Source organism: Rana temporaria, chromosome 11, assembly GCF_905171775.1.
Source record: "Rana temporaria chromosome 11, aRanTem1.1, whole genome shotgun sequence".
NCBI classification, from domain to species: Eukaryota; Metazoa; Chordata; class Amphibia; order Anura; family Ranidae; genus Rana; species Rana temporaria.
This window is the reverse complement of record NC_053499.1, coordinates 117,524,251-117,540,490: the sequence shown is the minus strand read 5'-3', so window position 1 is coordinate 117,540,490 and position 16,240 is coordinate 117,524,251. Positions and strand designations below refer to the sequence as shown.

Sequence of the window (16,240 nt, the reverse complement as noted above, 5' to 3'; positions counted from 1 at the left end):
GTATGAGAGGTGTCTGGGCAAAGATGTAACCCAGACGAAGGTTCCAGTCGTGGTGTAGGCATTCCGTCCCCTCCGCTAATGGGCAAGGGGTTCTTCTCAGATACCCCTGGCACTTCGCGTTGTCTGGTGTTGCTGCTAAATATATATCCGGCATGCCCCAAGTTTGGTTATGAGGGAAAATGCTTGGTGGCTCAGAGTCCATTCGTCGTTGGAAAACAAAGCTTATGCTTAGCATTTCGGCCAGCTGGTTCTGGGCTTCTGGGACATACATCGCCCTTAGCCACGATAGGTTCAGCTGCGCCCACTCGAAGACTGGGCAAACTTCCTGCATCATGGAGCGACTTCTAGTGCCACCTTGCCTGTTGATATAGGCGACTGCCATCCTGTTGTCCATCTTCAACAGGACTTCTTTCCCCTTCAGAAGACGACTGAAGGCCAGGAGGACTTGGAATGCTGCTTTCATTTCTAGGATGTTCAATACCACCACCTCCTGTGTCTCGAATGGCCAACGGCTTTTTTGTTTTTTTTTAAACAGCTAAAACTGGACCAGAATGTTTTACTTTTTCATCAACGCTGGTAGCCTGGCTGACTGGAAGAGATTGAAAGGTAAACTTTCCATCTCTCAAAGTTATACGATTGTTATGCTCATTGAATTATGCCCCTGCATGGGTGAATTTGTCATGGTGTTATACTTTTCCAAAAAAAATTATTGTACTAGAAAGGTTAACCTCCCTTAGGCCCCGTACACACGACCGAACATGTCTGCTGAAACTGGTCCGCGGACCAGTTTCAGCAGACATGTTTGGCCGTGTGTAGGCCCGAGCGGACCATTTTTGGGCGGATCGGACATGTACGGTCGTCTGTACAGACCTACCATACATGTCCGGCCGCCCGCCATCCCTCGCATGCGTCGAATGACTTTGACGCATGCGTGGAAGCATTTAAAAGGCAGGCCCGCCCACGTCGCCGTGCCATTGTCGCGGCGACACCGCGTCATCGACGCGGCGACACCGCGGACACGCCCCGCGTATTGTTTACGCGTGGACTTCTGTTCGATGGTGTGTACAGCCATCGAACAGAAGTCCCCGGGCAGACATGTCCGATGAAAACGGTCCGCGGACCGGTTTCATCGGACATGTCTGCTCGTGAGTACAAGGCCTTAAACTTACACCAGTGTTACACCAATATAGCTGATATGGCCCACTGATCCTGAAGGTTTTCCATCCAGGTATGTGTGTGAAGCTTCACACAGGCACCCTCTGGATTAGTGCGCCCCTAAAGGGACTTCCGCCATTCTTTCAAGACAGGAGCCTTAGACCTTTAAGGCTTCAATAATGAAGATTTGGTACTTCTCCAGTTCATTACTAATTTTTTTCCCCAGTCCGTAGGATTTTGCATCCGTGTATCCACTTGCGGGTCACCACCTGTATGCTGGAATTTTCAGATTTGTTTTTTTTTTTCCAGACGATATTCGCCCTGACCTGCTAATGGTCACCCTTGGCTGTATCCGGTCTACTCCCAAATAGATTGGATCGGTGTTCTGGTGTCTTGCACCATTTTTTTTTAACAGGATCCACCAACCATGGCTTCAGCCATAATGCACTCCTTGCCATGACCGCGGGGAACACCGCTCTTGAAAAAAAAACATCGATTGACGTCTGACAGGTCCACCACAAAGTATGCTGCCAATTTCAGCTCTTACAAAGCTGTTACCACCTTGTCTCTTCACTTCTTCCAGACAGGCTTATTAAAAGGATTACTCCACTTTTGCAGAGCTGCAATTTCCTGTAAAAAGCAATGAATCATCATTTCCTGCTTGTATGACTGGCTCACTGATTTTCCCAGAAGTCTGCACCAAGATAAAAGCCAGATTTTGTCATATACTGCGAATTTTTAATTTTTGATAAGATACTTCCAAAGGGAATCATGTCTAAAGGGATGCAGACCCTGCCACTTTCCAGAGTCCTGCAGGTGCAGCAGCTGGTTTACAATTATGAACCATTCCCATTAGACTCACTCAGCACATGGGCTGGTTACTGCTGGTGTTCCGGCACCTGCAGATGCTACAGTATGTAGAAGCACTTCAGATCCAGATCAAATCTTTGGGCTAGAGCCTCCTTGAATGTGACAGTAAAGTAGCATGTCTTGCCGGCTACATTAATAATGCAGGAGACTGCTGCAGGGTGACCTTTAGCCTTTTCAGGGTATACAGTGTTGACAGCCTGTTTATAAGGGCATTTTACTTTGATCCCTTCAAGTCTTCCTGGATTAACTCCTCCAGTTGTTCAGTGAAGGAAATTAGTGTTCTAACCTTGTGGAGAGTTTACTCCATATCACCCCATTGCGTCCTTAACTGCCCTTGCAGAAAAATGGTCTCTATTGGGCAAGCTTCAAAGCTTGTGGCCCCTTTAATGCTTTCTTCCCATGGCAAACTTTCCAATTTGATAATGGGGAGCATTCCCATAGATACATCTATGCGTTAGACAGAGTGCTTTAAAGGTGATTCTGTCTTTTACTGGTAACCAGTGAAGGGTTCTCAGTGAAGGTGAGATTGATTCCCAAGGTTTTTTCCCAGTCACAAGTCTAGCGGCCGTATTTTGAACGACTTGTAGACGAGCAATTTGGTACTTGGGGAGTCCGAGGTAAAGGGCATTTGCATAGTCCAATCTTGAGTTTACAATAGCTCCCACCACGACCGCTATGTCTTCCTTGGGAAAAAAGGAGTAAGTCTGCGTAGTAGGTGCAGCAGATGGTGAGATCCGCTGACTACTGACCCTATTTGTGCATCCATTGTCATTTAGGAGTCGAAGATGACCCCAAGACTTTTGACTTTGGCGCTAGGGGTGATGATTTTGCCCAGAATGGGCGGGGGTGTCCAAGTTGTTGCAGGTTGATTCATACGCTTGGCGTGAAACAGGAGAAGTTCTGTTTTCGCTCCGTTGAGTTTAAGATAACTCTTTGTCATCCAGTCCTCTATCAAAGAGAGGCATGTCTCTAGATTGAGGTGATGATCCTTTTTATTGCAAATGCGGAAATATAGTTGCGTGTCGTCTGCATATGAGTGGTAGAGCAGTTTTTGACTGCTAATAATCTCAAAAAGAGGGCGAAGATAGATGTTGAATAACACCGGCGACAGGGGGGATCCTTGAGGGACTCCGCACGATAATGTGCGTTTCTCAGAAGTGAAAGGTCCTAACTTCACTATTTGCGATCGGTTTTCCAAAAAAGAGGAGAACCAAGATAAATTGCCTTCTGCGACTCTGGCTACTTCAGTTAGCCGAGTCAATAAAAGCTTGTGGTCTACTGTGTCGAAGGCTGCGCTTAGGCCCAACAGAACCAGAAGACAAGATTCTCCTTCGTCATGCTGGAAAGCTCTAGCCAGGAAACACAGAGGCCACATCACTTCCTGCCTCTCAAGCTCAGTGTACTTGCACTGCTGCAGCCATCTTGGTAATGGCAAACGCCCATAACATAGAGAAAGGAAGTAAAAGCATATGGAAAGCAAAAGGAAACGCTGTCACTTAAGTCAAAGCTTGTTTAAAGCTTTCTTTGAGAAGCCTGAACCACCAGAATAGGGCTTCAACCATGTAGCTCATTTAGAGGCTGTACAGGAAGGACTTCCACCCAGAAGAGGCTGAAATATGCCCCCCAGACCACCAGAATGGGGCTCCAACCATATAGCTAATTTAGAGGCTGTACAGGAAGGACTTCCACCCAGGAGAGGCTGAACCTGGCTGGGGCGACAACCGTTAAGGGATACCTCGCGATTCCAGTCCTGATCAGGTGAGGAAAAAAAGGAGAATATCTGGGCGGGGGCCCTCTCTGGGTTTAGTAGCTATGAGGTCCTATCAGGTTGTGGAGGCGGAGCCACAACCCATAGGTGTATGCTGCCATGATGCGACAGGAAATAAAGCTCTGATATGTTTTCTATGTTAGACATATGCCTCCTGCTGGCCTTTGTAGGATTTGCTCAGTTATATGCTCAGTTATATATGAAAAGATGTGATTTTATTTTCTTGAGCAAATAATATTATGCATATCTTTGTACCCTGGTACTTGTTTTTCATAAAAAAAAATTTTACAAAAGAAAAACGGTAAACTGTACCAGTATTGTTGACTTACATAAACTGACTGTGATGAGTGATTTTTCATGATAGTGTACAGTGCTTATCTTCTGACTCTTTATTTTGTAAATTTTGATGAAAAAATAAAATAAAGATACATTTTTCATTAGTCTCTATGGTTTTTCTCATTCCAGTTTTAATACAAAATCACAGAAATTTGCCAGATGTATAGGTAGAATATTCCCAGTTGTGTTGCATTTGAAGTGCTTCCAAAAACCATTGAATATAGAGGTTCCATGGTGTAATGGTTAGCACTCTGGACTTTGAATCCAGCGATCCGAGTTCGAATCTCGGTGGGACCTTAACTATTATGTTACAGGGATTATCTGAATAAATAATAAAACAAATCACAGATTATTATTAAAGCAAAGTTTCACCCTACACATGAACTTTCTATTAACAACTTGCCTTTAAAGTAAAAAAAAAAATTTTTTTTTTTACTCACTTCTATCTAGCTGGTACTAGGCAGATTTCGTAATCTGCCTGGTTCCTGGTTCTAGGCTGTTCAACTTCCAGTCCTAAAACCCCATTGCCTCCTGGGAAATTATGACATTCATTTTCCAGGAGGCAATGGGCATTACTGTGCCTAAAAATCACCCAGCATGCACCGCTCCCTGAAAGCCAGGAAGAAAAAGGAACTGGGCTTCACATGCCCACAGATATGATGAACACGGCCACAACATGAGCTGGAGGATATAAAGTAAGTGTTTGCAATGATTTTTGGAATGATTGGGGAGCTATTAATATGTTTTAGGGACTATTTAATGTGATTAATTTTAGTTTACCAAAAAAAAAAAGATGATGCCCGGAACCCCTCTTTAAACCAGTGCTTTTCAGATAAGTAAACAATAGAATCATGATGGTGTTTTTTTTTTGTTGTAAACTATGACAGAAACTAAAACAGATTGGGGGCACATGTGTGCGATATGTTTACGTGTTACCATGCATTACGGTAGGACAGCTAAGTCATTTGAATGGGCACCTACCGCATCTTAATCTCCCAAAGAAGCACATGACAGAGCATGACACACTTTTTAAATCACACTGCACCAAAACACATGGTACTCGGTCACCTGCAGGCTATTTATTGCGGAAGAGACGTGCAATGCATGCAATGAAGACCGCACCCAGGAGAACATGCCAGCACTGGTGAGGGACGGCAGTGATGGGATAAGGTCATCTAGAGCCCAGGGCAAAGTTGCCAAACTGCCCCCCAGATGTTTGAGCATTACGTGTCAACAAAAATCTCCCCACAAAAACATTTCGCACTAATCTGCATGCTTGCCCCCTAAGCATAATTTCCCCCTCCTTCCGGTACAAATCCACCCCTCTGCTGAAATCTCCTATTTTAGAAAAAGTCTTTCCCTCATTTCCCAAATCCCCCCAAAAAAATCCTCTACCTCAAAATTTCTACTTTTAGTACACACCCCCTCCCCCGCTTCAACCCCCCTAGCACAAATTCCCCCCAAATCCCCCCTCTCAGAACAAGTCTTTGCCCCCTCACCCCGCAACTCAAATGCCCCCCCCCCAAAAAAAAATCCTCTACCTCTAAAATTTCTACTCCTAGTGTACACCTCCCCCACTTCAACCCTCCCCTCGTACAAATATGCCCCCCAAAAATATCCTCTACCTCAAAAATTTCCGTCCACCCCCCACTCCCCCGCTTCAACCCCTCCCCAGCACAAATTCCCCCCAAATCCCCTCCTAGCACAAATCTTTTTTCCCCACCCCCCCCTCCTGACACAACAGTGGCAGACACCATTAGGGGCGCTGCCCCCTTAAAGTGGTTGCAAACCCTCTCTTACCACTTGCACCTAAATGAAAGCCTAGATTAAGGCTTACCTGTAGGTGAAAGAAATATCTCCTTAACCTACATGGTTAAGTAAATATTTGCAGAAAGGACTGCACTGATGTCTACAGCGCATGCGCGCCGCAGACAATGGCGCAGGCACACTGAGCATGCCGGTTTTATCAATGGGATAATGGCGGAAACTTGCACATGTACGGGGATTGTACCGGTCCCGCGTACATGCGGGACCGGTACAATCCCATGCCATGCATTTTAGAAACTTGTGGCATGCTTGTAGTGCCAAAAATTGTGGGTAGCAGGTGTGCATTTGCCATGCGTTTTGTCACAGTGTAAACGTGCTACAAACGTGGCGCTTCACTCTGGTGGGAACCCAGCCTAATAACATCATGGCACGCGTGCAAAAAAAGGATGCAAGTTTTTGTGCGCTATAGGAATGTGCATGATTGTGCTTGTGTTCCTGCATTGCAAACGTGTATACGGAGTATAATATGGTTCTGTTTGTTGGACTTTCGTCAGATAACCGCAGTTGTTTATACCACAATCCCCGCAGTCTCACATGCACTTTATATGAGTAATGACTTAATTCAAGAATTTATTTATTTTTTACATTTACATGCAATTGCATGCATTCCAGTGCGTTTATGTGTGAAAAATGCAAGCATGCTGTGCTTTTTTTCAAACGCACATGAAAAAACAGCAGCAGTGTAAGCTCAGTTGCATCTGGTGTAAATGAGGCCAAAGAAAACAAAAACAATTCCTTTCCCCCGGGACATCACAACTTTAGGAACTTTTAATTTATGTAGAAAAAAAAGGAAAGGTCCCACCGAGATTTGAACTCGGATCGCTGGATTCAGAGTCCAGAGTGCTAACCATTACACCATGGAACCTTATAAAGAAATCTATTAGATTAATTTTTGTCCAATTCCAAACTGCATGAACATTTTTGATCTATCGATATAAAGTAATTGCACATAAATAAGTTCCAATTGAATGATGATAGAGAACCAGTTGTGGGCACACTGTAAATATATCCAGCTATGTGCACAGTGTACATTCTACACACCTACAAAAGCGAGCAACCAAGATATAATCACAGAAGGGGATGTAGCTCAGTGGTAGAGCGCATGCTTTGCATGTATGAGGCCCCGGGTTCAATCCCCGGCATCTCCACTTTTTTTTTTATGTCGTGCTGCTATTAGAAATATGTAGAAGATGGAATGACCCATCGGATTAAGTACTAAGCAATTAAACCTTATGCTGTCTTTATTTTTCTATGATTAAATGGCAGCAAGTTACAACGATTCTCTTTCCTTTACAGCCCTCAGCATAGCCACAAGCAGTGGAGATCAGTGCCCATGGGATCAGGAGATCAGTGTACATGGGATCAGTGTGTAGGGGATCAATGTGTATGGCAGGGGATCAGGAGATCAGTGTACATGGGATCAGGAGATCAGTGTACATGGGATCAGTGTGTATGGCAGGGGATCAATGTGTATGGCAGGGGATCAGTGTGCATGAGAGGGGATCAGGAGGTCAGTGTGCAGGGGATCAATGTGCATGGCAGGGGATCAGGAGGTCCGTGTGCAGGGGATCGATGTGCATGGCAGGGGATCAGTGTGCATGGCAGGGGATCAGTGTGCATGGCAGGGGATCAGGAGGTCAGTGTGCAGGGGATCAGGAGGTCAGTGTGCAGGGGATCGATGTTCATGGCAGGGGATCAGTGTGCAGGGGATCAGGAGGTCAGTGTGCAGGGGATCAATGTGCATGGCAGGGGATCAGGAGGTCAGTGTGCAGGGGATCAGGAGGTCAGTGTGCAGGGGATCGATGTTCATGGCAGGGGATCAGTGTGCAGGGGATCAGGAGGTCAGTGTGCAGGGGATCAATGTGCATGGCAGGGGATCAGTGTGTATGGCAGGGGATCGATGTACATAGGATCAGTGTGCATTGCAGAGGAACAATAAATACAATAGCCGCCATATCCCTCCCTTATAGACAAAAAATACCCAGGATGCATTATGGTCAGAGCTCTGCTTGCTGATAATGGTACTGCTGTCAAGACTATTATTTTTATCTATTATATAGAATCAAATAACTAGCAAGTATGAACTGTAAAATGTGTTCAATTAACATTATAAATGCTTATTAATTTTGTAGGTATGTATGTACAGTCATTTGCAGAAATAATATACATGAAATGGCCGGTTAGCTCAGTTGGTTAGAGCGTGGTGCTAATAACGCCAAGGTCGCGGGTTCGATCCCCGTACGGGCCATTACCTTTTTTTTCTTTCCACAATTTTTGTTAGACAGACGGCTTGCTATGAACCGTGGAAAGACAATCAGAATGGTTGTACATTTTCTTCAAGTTTTTTCCACTGCCTAGAGAAGAATGAAAATGAGCATTTATTACTGCTGCTTGCAAGGGTGAAGTCAGTACTATTAATCAGTATGTACTACATACATCAGATGCATGGGGTGCAGAATCCAAGCGTGCGCTATGTACAGGGTGCAGAATCCAAGCGTGCGCTATGTACAGGGTGCAGAATCCAAGCGTGCGCTATGTACAGGGTGCAGAATCCAAGCGTGCGCTATGTACAGGGTGCAGAATCCAAGCGTGCGCTATGTACAGGGTGCAGAATCCAGGCGTGTGCTATGTACTGGGTGCAGATTCCAAGCGTGCGCTATGTACAGGGTGCAGAATCCAAGCGTGCGCTATGTACAGGGTGCAGAATCCAAGCGTGCGCTATGTACAGGGTGCAGAATCCAAGCGTGCGCTATGTACAGGATCCAAGCGTGCGCTATGTACAGGGTGCAGAATCCAAGCGTGCGCTATGTACAGGGTGCAGAATCCAGGCGTGTGCTATGTACTGGGTGCAGATTCCAAGCGTGCGCTATGTACTGGGTGCAGGATCCAGGCGTGTGCTATGTACAGGGTGTGCAGGATTTAGGCGTGCGCTATGTACAGGGTGCAGATACCAGGCGTGCGCTCTGTACAGGGTGCAGAATCCAAACGTGTGTTATGTACAGGGTGCAGAATCCAGGCGTGTGTTATGTACAGGGTGCAGAATCCAGGCGTGTGTTATGTACAGGGTGCAGAATCCAAGCGTGTGTTATGTACAGGGTGCAGAATCCAAGCGTGTGTTATGTACAGGGTGCAGAATACAAGCGTGTGCTATGTACTGGGTGCAGTTTCAAAGCGTGTGCTATGTACTGGGTGCAGATTCCAAGCGTGTGCTATATACTGGGTGCAGGATCCAGGCGTGCACTATGTACAGGGTGCAGGATTTAGGCGTGCGCTATGTACAGGGTGCAGATACCAGGCGTGTGTTATGTACAGGGTGCAGAATCCAGGCGTGTGTTATGTACAGGGTGCAGAATCCAGGCGTGTGCTATGTACTGGGTGCAGATTCCAAGCGTGTGCTATGTACTGGGTGCAGGATCCAGGCGTGCGCTATGTACAGGGTGCAGGAATTAGGCGTGCGCTATGTACAGGATTTAGGCGTGCGCTATGTACAGGGTGCAGGATTTAGGCGTGCGCTATGTACAGGGTGCAGATACCAGGCGTGCGCTCTGTACAGGGTGCAGATTCCTAGGCGTGCGCTCTGTACAGGGTGCAGATTCCTAGGCGTGCGCTCTGTACAGGGTGCAGATTCCTAGGCGTGCGCTCTGTACAGGGTGCAGATTTCTAGGCGTGCGCTCTGTACAGGGTGCAGATTCCAGGCGTGCGCTCTGTACAGGGTGCAGAATCCAAGCGTGTGCTATGTACAGGGTGCAGAATCCAGGCGTGCGTTATGTACAGGGTGCAGAATCCAGGCGTGCGTTATGTACAGGGTGCAGAATCCAGGCGTGCGTTATGTACAGGGTGCAGAATACAAGTGTGTGCAATGTACTGGGTGCAGATTTCAGGCGTGTGCTATGTACAGGGTGCAGATTACAAGTGTGTGCTATGTACAGGGTGCAGGATCCAGGTGCGTGCTATGTACAGGGTGCAGAATCCAGGCATGTGCTATGCCAGTATGCATACCCAATCCCCACCCCCCCCCCCCACGGAGCTCTCTTCCCTCCACAGAAGAGAATCCTCTATAACTCACAGTGGCAGGTCAGGCTCCTGGCACGGGCTTCAGTTGATACACACTGCAGCCTTGAGTGGATGAGTGTGTAGCAGTGCACTGAGCACGAGGTTAAGAAGATCCACACATCACCCCATTGTCTGACCATCCATTCATCCATTTCTTGTTTAAGTTCTAAAGATAGGACATATAAAGATCAGTCAATGGTGCTGCATCACTGCAGACTATTGCTCCTTAAAGCGGAGTTCCACCCTGAAAAAAATATTTTCACCAAAAATCCAAAAAAAAAAAGAAAAAAAAAAAAAAAGAATTGTTACTTACCCTAAATAGCTGTTGCTATGCGGAAGTGCGGAAGTGCCGAATCTGCCTCTTCATCCACCGCGGTCGATTCTCTTCCTCCTCCTACACTCTGTTTCCTCTTGTGAATGGGGCGCGCTGCATTCTGGGAACTGTGTGTATCCCAGAAAACAGCCGGCCCATTCACAAAGCGCTGCTTGCGCAGTAGGAAACCGCAACGGCTTCACTGCATGTTTCCCTTACTATGGATGGCTGCGCCTGGAGCTGCCAGAATCGAGGATCGGCCTCGGCGGGGGCTGACATCGCTGGCGACTAGGACGGGTAAGTGTCCTTATTAAAAGTCAGCAGCTACAGTGTTAGTAGCTGCTGACTTTTAATTTTTTTTTTTTTTTTTGACCGGAGCTCCGCTTTAAGGCCCCTTGCACACTGGGGCGTTTTTCATGCGGTACAGCGCTAAAAATAGCGCTGCTATACCGCATGAAAAATCATGCCCTGTAGTGTTCAATGTGAAAGCCCAAAGGCTTTCACATTGAAGCGGCGCGCTAGCAGGAGCGCACCATAAGTCCTGCTAGCCGCATCTTTACCGCGGTATAGGAGCAGTGTGTTCACCGCTCCTATACCGCGCCTTCCCATTGAAATCAATGGGAAAGCGCGGTAATACCGCCCGCAACGCGGGCGGTATTAACCCTTTTTCGGCCGCTAGCGGGGGTTAAAACCTCACCGCTAGCACCCGAATATCGCGGTAAATACGTCGGTATAGCCGCGCTACAAATAGCGCGGCTATACCGTCACCGCGGCTGCACGCCTCAGTGTGAAAGCAGCCTAACTGCTGCGATGTCCCCTGCAGAATATTACTTTAGTACTCCTGAGTAAAACCTTGCTCCTGAATTTCATGCTTTCCTGTGAAGAGCTATTCTGAATAACTCTTCAGCACATGGACAGTTACTAAAATGCTGGTACTGCGTCAGAGGTGTCGCCACACACCTCCCCCCGACGACCCAGTACCTTAACAACATATAGCAACTGGTGAACTACTAGGCCCAGATAGTCCAAATTTTGCAGAGACTGTTCCCCCGGTTACAGCCATAAGCTTAAAGTTTCTCCTTGTAACATCCTACTGTGTGGGACTGACCGTGCAAAATCCCATCAGACACCCCATTGTTGCGTTACATTACTAGGGGGCAACAGCAGATATTCACAAGCTTCCTGACTTTCCTCTGGTTCCATCACTTACTGAAGTGTACCCACTGACCTTCTCCATGGTCCCCGGTCCATAGAAGAAACGTGGTAAAACTGCACAGTCCAGCAGTAACAGTCCCAATACTCTAGGGTGACCAGACATCCCCAGTTTCAGGGGACAGTCCCCTGATTGAGGACACTGTCCCTGGACCAAGTCTGTCCCCAGTTTTGTCCCCAGATTGGATTTAATAGGGGGCAGGGGCAATTTCAAAGACAATCAGTGCAGAGTTAAAATTAAAAAATTAGAATTACACCCCCCAGCTCTGCCGTGCCTACTAGCATAGGGGGGTTGTATTTTTCCCATTATCTGTGCCCCTTTCTGATGATCATGTGCTGGTCGGAGCGGAGGGAATATTTCTTCAGTTTCGGGCGCATGCCCATTCAGCTTCCCTTGCATGTTCTTCTGCCTTGGCTCAAATCCTGGCCAGTCACCTGCTTATAGCCTTGCCTTCCCTGGTGGAGTGATCTTCCTCCACTCCCCATCCAGTAGTAGCCGGGGCCCGAAGAGAGATGCCGCGTACACACGATCATTTTTCGGGTTGTAAGAAACGACGTTTTTTAAAAATGTCATTTAAAATGACCGTGTGTGGGCTTCAGAGCATTTTTCGGGTTCTGAAAAACGGGCACATTTTTTTTCGAACATGCTCTATTTTTTCACGCCATTTTAAACTATGTCGTTTTTCGGGCTGTAAAAAATGATCGTGTGTAGGCTTTAACGACGTGAAAAACCTGCGCATGCTCAGGAGCAAATTATGAGCCGGGAGCGCTCGTTCTGGTAAAACTAGCGTTTGTAATGGAGATCGCAAATTCATCACGCTGTAACAGACTGAAAAACGCGAATCGTCTTTTACTAACACAAAATCAGCTAAAGCAGCCCAAAGGGTGGCACCATCCGCATGGAACTTCCCCTTTATAGTGCCGTCGTACGTGTTGTACGTCACCGCGCTTTGCTAGAGCATTTTTTTTAACGATCGTGGCCGTTTTAATGAAGAAGTTGAAAAAAACGTTGTTTTTTTTGTTAGCCTGAAAAACGTCGTTTTTTACAACCTGAAAAACGGTTGTGTGCACGCGGCATAAGACTTGAGAGGCTGTGAGGCGGGCGGCGACGGGCAGAGAGTCGCTGATTACCGCCATTACTAGTAAAGAAAAAATATGTCCCCGGATTTAATTTTAAAAATCTGGTCACCTTACAATACTCCTTTCTCTAAATCTTGAATTCCTCCTCTGCGGTGTTGAATAAAGAATAGTCCTCCTCTCAGCACCTGGGGCCTTCACACAGAGAACACTGCTGCTCCATCTTCTTTCCTCTCAAAACTCCTCCCCAGTGGCATGTTACCTCAGCTTATATAGGAGGCCCGCCCCCTGCAAATCCTAGTTGGGGAGTGGTCAAAGCTCCTACACAAGCTGCCTGTCACCCAGAACCTCAAGTCCAACCCCTTTTCCAGAACTTACTAACTGGAAACCAGGGGTGGTGTCTCTGAGTCTGAGCACAGGTGGCCACACCCACTGCTGCACTAGAACACTCCCAGTCCCAGATCAAAACAAACAGGCCTAGTTTAATGCACAAGCCTGCCTAAATTTGTCTATACTAGAACACAAAAACCCTATTTTAGCACCTACCAAAGGTAGTGGGTGCTACACACACCCAGTGTCGGCCCAAGACAGTGGCCCAGATTCAGGTACGACTTGCGCGGGAGCAAGTGTGATTTGCGCCGCGCAAGTACGGATTTGCTCCCAGGCAAATTTGCGGGTGACCCAGAAAGCAAGCTAAGCCTGAAATGTGCCATTTTTGCACGGAGGCAGTTTCTCTGCCCCGGCGCAATTAAGGGGCAATTTTGCTCAGGGAGCAACTTGCGCTCTCATGGTTTTCCCTCAGCAAATATGCAAATGAGGAACTGCCACTGATTCATAAACTTGCGCGTGTGAGGAGCATTTTGCTCCCAAAGCGCGCAAGCTGTTTGGCCGGGGCAAATTTGCACTTTATAAAAGCAGGGGCAAGTTAGCAACAGATGGCCACAGGTCAGCTGGAGAGCAACTACAGCAGCACCAAGACGGACGAGCTGAACAAGCAGAGCACCCACACTTTCTGGATCTCACATCTGTGTGCCAACATGCCAGGGGCAGCTACAAAATAAAAAAAAGCTCATAATCTGAGCATCAATAAAAAAAAATAAAAAACTCAAAATCTGAGCATAACCAAAAAACAAGCTCATAATCTGAGCCACCAAAAAAAAAAAGATGGTCATAAATTATTTTTTTTCTTTTGGACATCCTTGGCCCAAGGGTGCCCGGGCTCTGGCTCCTCAGACGCCGTGTTGGAGCATGGGGTGGGGATGGAGGGGGGGGGGGAGCATCAACCCCTACTTCATCTCTCCTGGCAGGTGGTGCCTGGAAGCCCTCCATGGCGTTGGCCAGGCGGTTAAGGACGGTGTTGGTCTGTCCCAACATCCTCATCTGCCATGTGGTGGTGATCCTCAACTGCCGTCGGGTAAGTCTCCCCTCCTCCCGCACAGCAGCAGTGTTGGCCTCCACCGCACCTGCCAACCTGCTCACCTCCGAAGTTAATAATGCAGTGGCATCCTGCTGTTCAACCAGACAGGTCACAATGGCTGCGCAGTTGCCACTAACATCCTCCAGGGTCTCATTCTGTCGGTCCCCCCGGTCAGCATGGTGGGTGAGGGCCTGCTGGACAGAGGAGGAGGAGGATGCCAGGCTGTCCGCCACCCGCCTCAGGTCTCCCACCATCTCCCCTATATGGTGGGTCTGCCGGGCCTGCTCCTCCTGCAGACCCTCACGGAGGCTGGAGGGTACACCCCTAGTTTTAGAAAGAGCCTTCCTTGGAGGAGAGGCTGGGGCACGAACTGAGGGAGCAGAAGGGGAGGGGGTCACACAGGAGGGAGTGACACTGGAGGGGGGGACACTGGAGGGGGGAACACTGGAGGGAGGGACACTGGAGGGAGGGACACTGGAGGGGGATGATGTAATGGTCGGGGGGTGGTGGGTTGGTCAGGGATGGTGGGATCCTCCTGGAGGGACACTGCTTCCTCCAGATTGAGGATAACAGCCTCCTCCACCACTTCCTCCTCCCTAGATGGACTCTGGCCGATATCCTCCTCCACCAACATGCCCAGGATCTGCAGGGGGCCTGACTGCACCCCATGATGTTCTGGGGATGGCGTGGGTCGCCCTACAGCCGACGACGGCCCAGCCTCATCATCAACATCTGTGGATGACACAAAACAAAAATGTTGCTGGAGCAACACACTTATCATGTTCCCTTCTACCCCCTCCCATGATACACAGCAGATATGAGAAATAAAAACTTGTTACATGTTCCCTTCTACCCCCTCATATGTTCACTTCTACCCCCTCCCATGATACACAGCAGATATGAGAAACAAAAACTTGTTACATGTTCCCTTCTACCCCCTCATATGTTCACTTCTACTCCCTCCCATGATACACAGCAGATATGAGAAACAAGAACGTGTTACATGTTCCCTTCTACCCCCTCATATGTTCACTTCTACCCCCTCCCATGATACACAGCAGATATGAGAAACAAAAAACTTACCAGTCCCCAAGTCCCCAACAGTGGAGTCATAGCCTGGCAGTCCCTCCACCTGCTCCAGCGCTAGACTCTGAGAGATGACCTCCTCCTCCGGATTGAGTCGCATCCGAGGACAATTTTTTCCCGGACGCGACGCCGCATGTCCGTGAACTTTTTCTGGATGTCCATCCAAGTCCGGTCCTCAAAGCCCAGGGCATTGATGTCTAAGGTTATCGCCTCAAATATTGCCCTCCTTTGGGCTACGGTAGTATTTTGGCGTTCAGCGCCATACAGAACAGCAGTATGGCGCGTCAGTGCCTCCAGCATGATCTCCTTCTCCGCTGCCACAAAATTAGCCTTCATCTTTTTTTTTGGCCGGGAGGTGCCATCTCGCAGCAAAGGGCAAAATTACCTTGCTCAGGGGGGGGTGGAACAAGCAGGATGTAATTTTGCACAGGACCTGCGCAGGTCTGCCCCTATTTATTTGCTCAGTGCAAGCAGGTGGGCAAAATTTGCCCTGAAAATAGGCGCAAACCACTGCTGAGTGGAAAAAAGATCATTTGCATAGGGCACACCCACTTTCACTTGCGCTGCCTTAGGCCCTGATTTTTGCCTTACAAAGGAGCAAGTTAGCAGACAAAAGGAATCCTGAATCAGGTGGCAATCTTTCCAATTTGCCCCAGCGCAGAGCAAATCAGCTGCTCTTCACATGTGCAACTAATGGGCAAATCTACCTGAATCTGGGCCATTGTGCTGCCTGGGACCAAAAAAAATTACGCACACCAAAAGGCCCCCCACATTCATTATTTTATATCATGATGACTAAAGGGGACCCATCATGGTATACATGTATAGGAGTAAAAAGAGGACCTGACATAGTTCTATACATGTATAGAGCCATGACATGTCCTCTTTATACTCCTTTATACATGTATAGAGCCATGCCAGGTTCTCTTTTTACTCCTATACATGTATAAAGCTGTAGCGCCCCCTTTACTTTTAGTAAGGGCACTACGCTAAGGTTAGTGGGAGAATAAGAGAGGCACAAGTTGCTCTCATTCTTGATTGTGTTAAATTTGGCTGTCGCCAAATCTGGATTGCTTTCTGGGTCAGACTGCATTCTAGGGATGCGGTACCATCCCCAGGCGGCAGG

At 47.8% G+C, this 16,240-nt stretch overlaps 4 non-coding genes across 4 annotated transcripts; 3 read left to right on the top strand and 1 right to left on the bottom strand.

Annotated features, from left to right (window-relative positions):
- Nucleotides 1-4,354: 4,354 nt before the first annotated feature.
- On the top strand, nt 4,355-4,426 carry TRNAQ-UUG. The gene has a single exon. It is a non-coding gene; the product is annotated as a tRNA-Gln (tRNA).
- A 2,323-nt stretch (nt 4,427-6,749) lies between these two features.
- TRNAQ-CUG lies at nt 6,750-6,821 on the bottom strand. Its single transcript has one exon. It is a non-coding gene; the product is annotated as a tRNA-Gln (tRNA).
- A 211-nt stretch (nt 6,822-7,032) lies between these two features.
- On the top strand, nt 7,033-7,104 carry TRNAA-UGC. The gene has a single exon. It is a non-coding gene; the product is annotated as a tRNA-Ala (tRNA).
- A 1,026-nt stretch (nt 7,105-8,130) lies between these two features.
- On the top strand, nt 8,131-8,204 carry TRNAI-AAU. The gene has a single exon. It is a non-coding gene; the product is annotated as a tRNA-Ile (tRNA).
- The last annotated feature ends 8,036 nt before the right edge of the window (nt 8,205-16,240 follow it).